A 6,316-nucleotide genomic window follows, 5' to 3' on the forward strand; every position below is an offset into this window, starting at 1 on the left:
GATCACTATTGACTTGTTTAAACTTTTTTCTTAGGGTGCGTTGGTTGGGGGTTATTCTTGATAACCTTGGTTATCCATTCAAGGTTATCAACAAAAACCTTGTTTGAGTTAGGTAATCGTTGATTCCCGAGTAATGTTCCATGTCTGACATGTCAGTAAAAGGGGCATGTAACCAAGAATCGAAAAACCTCGAAAAACTAAGGATTTTTTTTTATTCCGGGGTTAATAAATTTTTTTATCTAAAATACCCTTAGATAAGGGAAAAATGTGACGAAAAGAAAAACATAAGGAAAAAATAAAAAATATTAAAAATAAAATATGAAATATAAAAAATAGAAAAAAAAATAGAAAATATTAAAAAAAAATAATAAAAAAAAAAATTAAAAAGCAAAAAAAAACATAAAAAAATTTAAAAAATAGAAAAAAAAAATTAAAAATAATAAAAAATGGGAAAAACATAAATAAAATAAAAAAGAGAACAAATGTAAAAAAATTAAAAAAATAGAAAAACATTTAAAAAATAATAAAAAAAAAGGAGAAAAAAATAAAATAAATAGAAAAAACGTAAAAAAAAAAGTTTAAAAAGTAAAAAAAATAAAAAAAGTTATAAAAACTAAAAAAATAAAAAAATAGAAAAATCGTAAACAAGTGAAAAATCATTAAAAAATAAAAATAAAACATAAAAAATAATAGAAATAGAACAATGTAAAAAAACATAAAAAGGTTAAAAAAAATTTTTAAAAAAATAAAAAACATAAAAAAATATTAAAATACATTAAAATACATAAAAATAAAGAAAACATGAAAAATTAAAAGTAAAAAATATAGAGTTAATAATAATAATGATATTATTATTATTATTATTATTATTATGTATAGTTGTTTTGTAACTGAGGGTAATATAGTAAAATATTAAATTAGATTATTCATTAAAATTTTCAGACAAACAAGTTGTCGTTGCATTATCTAGGTTTAACCAAACAATATTTGGTTATGTTTTATTCCCTATAATCTTGGTTATGTGATTACCTGGTAATCACATAACTAAGGTTATACATGATAATTTGAATCAAACGCACCCTTAGAGTTCATTTCTCTTGGAGCCCCACCTCTTTCTTTCAAGGTCACTATTCCACCCATATGGCTTGATTTGGACTATGACTCTAATACCACTTGTTAAAACAAAGAATTTACATATCTCAGTAGTATAATATTATCCACTTTAAGCCTAAGTTTTTATGGATTTATTTTTGGACTCTATCTCAAACAAACATCGTATCAATAAAAATATCTTTCATGTTATAAACTTATTATCTTTTTTATATATTTCTAATATAAAACTTTGATTTGATTGTATTTCCAATACTTTATTCCTTTAGAAAATTTTTTCAACAATATGTTCAACTATTATAGCACGAAACCTTGTGTCCCCACGGGAATATCTAATTGGCCAGAGGGTGGCAGACTTACTATAATGAGATTAGAGATCAATTTCTGACGGACGCATACTACCGAAGAAAAAAACTCCTCCCATCCCCTATCCACTTAGATGGTTGGTTATAAATTGACCATATAATTTATCTCCCGTTACGTAATCTGGGATTAAACAATAAGTAATATTTGAGATGAATATAATCATCTATACTATAAAAGTGAAAGTAGTTAATTTACAAGTCTTCGAACATTCCTCCATTAATGTTTTATGCTTAAAAAAAACCTCAGTAAATTATGTAATAACAAGAAGAATATAACTACCTTTCTTCCTGTCATTTGTCTTGGACCAATTCTTTCCATAAATCTTGTTGATACAAATTTGTATATGGGTCTATTTCTGTCATTTGTAGAATCCTTATTTCACCCTAAGAAAAAATCTAAAATATTATAAATTGATGTAAGGTTGTTGAAATTAGAATGATCTGACATTTAATTAATCAAAGCCCAGGGATGAAATTATGATGTTGACTGTTTATGATCTCTTTCACAGAGTTGACTCGACCCATTTGCAAAATAAAATAGTCCACGTACAAATATTACATTAACCAATAGTCAAGGAAATTACAACGACTTTAAGATAGAAACACAAATAATAAACTAATTAATTACAAACCCTACCAACAAACAACATATATAATATATGTTTACTTTTACAAATCCAAATTGCATGCAACTTCTACGTACTGAAACTACTCTTTCTACTGTCTCTCAAATCCCATGCAACTTCTTCAATGTCCTCCTTTAATTTATTACTTGCATTCCCTTTATATCTCCTGTAGTTATGTGAGCGGGAGCAGGAGCAGGAGCAGGAGCAGGAGCGGGAGCGGGAGCGGGAGCGGAAGGGAGGGGTTGGGAGGGGGAGGGGAGGGGGTGGCAGGGGGAGGGGGTTTGATTATAGATTCTTAACTGATTATATTGTAAGAGTCTCCATTCTCTAAAATTGCCACATATGGTTTTGATATGAAATAGTTTATTGACTACAATGACTCGATCTTGACTAATATCAACTGCATAGTCTTTGCATATTTTCTGATATTCAGCTTCTAAATCAAAAGTATTACTCATGATAGATACTTTGATTTAGGTGTTGAATTCGCAACCAATGAATTCACTTTATCAGCGGCTCTGATGGCATTTAATTTGGTCCACGACGATCTTGTTCTGATATCACGGTGATCTATCCCGAAGCTCTGTTCATTATATTTCAACATAATATAGTAGTAGTTAAAGAAAAACAAGCTAGTAGAGAAGTACTTAACTGTTCTCTGAATACATACTTAAAAGCTGACTTACTTGTAGGATGAGATTTGATGATCTGTGGATCCTTTTGGGATTGTTGGGGCTACTCCTTTCTCTGGATATTTGCCTTCTTTTATAGCCCAGAGGCCGAGACTCAATTATTGGAGTCTTACGTAAGTGCTTACGTTTTGTTCTCTTCATTAATGAAGTCATCACCAATTCGTTGGCTGACGTCAAAAAGAAAATTGAGGATGTCAATTCGTATGTATTGGATCAGATTGGTTCGGCTAGAATTTTTTTAACCAAATCCGAATCGGATCTGAACTTAAATTTAACCCGAAACTTTTAAATTCAAATCCGAATCCGACCAACCTAAATCCAATCCGGATAATCCGAAAATTCTATTCAAAACGACTTTATTTTTTTTACTATTTTTCCTATAATTTTTCACTTTTATCCCAATATTCCATCATTACCATACTAACATTGATATTAATATACATTAAAATATCTTAATTTTTCAAATAAAATTTGATTTAATCACAAAAATCGAATAAATCCTATATTTGGATCAATCTGGGTAAACCCAAATCCGATTTGACCCAACTCGAAAATTTTCAATCCGAAAATCTTCTAACCCAAATCCGACCAAATCCAAAAATACCCAAATCTTCTATTTAAGGTGCGTTTTGTTCAAGTTATAACATATAATCTTAGGTATGTGATTACCAAGTAATTGCATAACCAACGTTATAGGGAATGAAACATAATCATTGATTGTTTGGTTTAATTTAGGTAATCCAGTAAAATCTCATTTGTTTGGAGGTTTTAGTACATAACCTAATGTGATATTTTACCATATTACTCTTGATTTAATAATGGTAATATTATATTATTAAAAGTTATATATATATATATATATATATATATATATATATATATATATATATATATATATAACTAATTTTTTTATTATTTTATGTGTTTTTATTTTTAGATAGTTTTAATTATATATATAAGTTTTTATGTAAAAGGTATTAATGCTCGGATAATACATGATATTGAATAGAATTGGATTCAGTTATTTTATTTTATTTTTTCAGTTATTTAATAATATTAGATAGTGATAAAAAAAAAGAGGAAGAGATTAAAAGAATGAGAAACATAAAAAAACATATTGATTAAAAATAATTTGTTGACCGTAAAGGGATGGTAAATTAGGAGGAGAAAAAAAAGTCGCACGAGAAAGACATAAAAATAAAATTAAAGAAATGAGTGGAAAAGAAAAAAAAATTCAACAAATTTTAACACACGTTTCACTAAAATCATGTTTATTTATCAGTGAATGCTAAGGTGTTGGATTGGGCACCAAGGTTATGTGCATTTGATCTGGTCGATTAGATCAGGAATAAAAGCTAATAAGTAACAAATAAAACCTTATGAAAAATAGACAATGTAAACAAACGCAATTTTATGACAAAGCGAGCTCTTTTTTTGGTAATTTCACGGTTTCTGAATTTTAATTCACAGGTAAACAAAAGGAAAGAGCAAGAAAGAATTCAATCAGCTAGCTTTAGTTTAGAATGGATAGGAACAGTTCTTACGAAGAAGGGATACATCAACACCTGGGCGACAATTGATACGGTTGGCAATGGAGGGGCCCAAGAGGAAAGGGTGAGAAAGGTCAAGGCCATATAGCGATCAAAAGTCAAGAGAACGTGGCGGTCAATAGTCAAGCTGACTAGGCAGTCAAAAGGCTAGCCTATGGAATAGGCAGAGGTCAGGCAGACTTGTTGTTCAAGCAGGCGAGGCCGTTGGAAAACAAAGGAAGACGTCAAGCGGAACATGGGGTACAGGTCGGGATCGGCAGAGCTGGGCAGAGGCAGCTCAAGCTGCAAGCCTATGGTCGAGGGACAGGAAACAATCACAGGTCGGAAGCGATAGGGCTGTGTAGAGACGGCTCGGTCTGTAGGTCTGCGACTCGAAGGCCCGGAAGTGCAAGCCACAAATCAAATGTCGGAAGCGGCAGGGCTGTGTAGAGACGGCTCGGTCTGCAGGTCTGCGACTCGAAGGCCCGGAAGTGCAAGCCACAAATCAAAGGTCGGAAGCGGCAGGGCTGTGTAGAGACGGCTCGGTCTGCAGGTCTGCGATTCGAAGACCCGGAAGTGCAAGTCACGACTCACAGGTTGGAAGCAGCAGAGCTGGTCGGAGTCAGCCCGACTGGCAAGTGACGCTTAGAGGCTGGATCCGATCCCCACAGCTCTATATAAGAGCCCTCAGACTTCGTCGGAGGTACGCGAGATCTCATCTTTGAAGCCACTTCTTCGTTTTCCTCTTGCCTGACTTGAGCGTCGGAGGGTCGTCGCCGGGAACCCCCTCCCGGCCCGACTTCCTTGCAGGTTCGCCAGAGATCCATACGGCCGGTCGGAGATCCACGTCACCAGTTTGGAGAGCGCCACGTGCCCAGCGTCCATCGATTCAGCGTTCGGACAGGATCAAATTGGCGTCGTCTGTGGGAACGCACCTGCATCTGAGCGGAAGAGATGGACGAAGCTGGACGACCGCACACCGTAATGCTCTCCCAGGAGGAGCTCAACGCTCTAATCAAGGCAAGAGCAGCTAAGCTCGTGGAGCAACAGAAACAGAAGGCGCAAGTTGAGCGGCTGGAGCAACAAGCGACGTCAGCGTCAGGAAGCCGAGCGGAAGCACCGCCTGCCACAGTTCCATTTCATCGGGCCCTGTTCCGTACGCCTCCTGAAGTCGCAACAGTTAACCGTGATCGAGGATCTTCATCTGATGAGGCGCCAATGCGAGACAACAGAAAAGGCAAGGCTCCCCGAACGGACGCCTCCCCCGAGCGGATCAACCGACAATTTTCAGAGGCCATCCTGCGGGACCCTCTGCCAAAACATTATGTGCCCCCGGCGATCGGGGAATACAACGGAACCATCGACCCGGACGACCATCTAGGTAAGTTCGACAACACAGCTACACTGCATCAATACACAGATGGAGTGAAATACCACCCTCTCAGGATCGGCGCAACGATGGTTCCGGAGGCTGCCGGACGGATCCATCACCAGTTTTAAAGAGTTCCGCATCGCTTTTCTCCATCATTTTGCTAGCAGTCGGCGTTACCAGAAGACCAGTGTCAGCCTATTTGCCATCAAGCAAGAGCCCAGGGAGCCGCTCAGAGCTTACATCCAACGATTCAACCGAGTGGCCATGGATATTCCAACAGCCACCTCAGAAACAATGATGAATGCGTTCACGCAAGGCCTCGTGGACGGTGACTTCTTCCGTTCGCTTATTCGAAAGCCGCCCCGAGACTATGATCATATGTTGCACCGGGCCAATGAGTACATTAATGTGGAGGAAGTCTAGGCGGCCCGAAGAAAAGAAGCTCCAACTGAGCGGCCATCACCTGTCGAGCGGAAGCCACTCCTTGGCCACCAGCCGCCCAGAGGACCACGAGCTGAAGCAGTCCGCCCTCAATAAGCAAGGTCCCACGCCATCCAAGAGGTAGCCGCCGAGCGGCCCAAACCAAAAAAGAAGATATGGAACCCCATGTTTTGCTCGTTCC

The 6,316-nt window shown here is 36.7% G+C and overlaps 1 long non-coding RNA gene across 1 annotated transcript; it reads right to left on the reverse strand.

Moving 5' to 3' along the window:
- Positions 1-1,999: 1,999 nt before the first annotated feature.
- On the reverse strand, positions 2,000-2,867 carry LOC121995665. The gene is made up of 2 exons (XR_006115888.1): positions 2,788-2,867; positions 2,000-2,684 (listed from the first exon to the last, which is right to left on the reverse strand). It is a non-coding gene; the product is annotated as an uncharacterized LOC121995665 (long non-coding RNA).
- Between the last annotated feature and the right edge of the window lie 3,449 nt (positions 2,868-6,316).

This window comes from Zingiber officinale, chromosome 6A (assembly GCF_018446385.1).
Source record: "Zingiber officinale cultivar Zhangliang chromosome 6A, Zo_v1.1, whole genome shotgun sequence".
Lineage (NCBI taxonomy): Eukaryota > Viridiplantae > Streptophyta > Magnoliopsida > Zingiberales > Zingiberaceae > Zingiber > Zingiber officinale.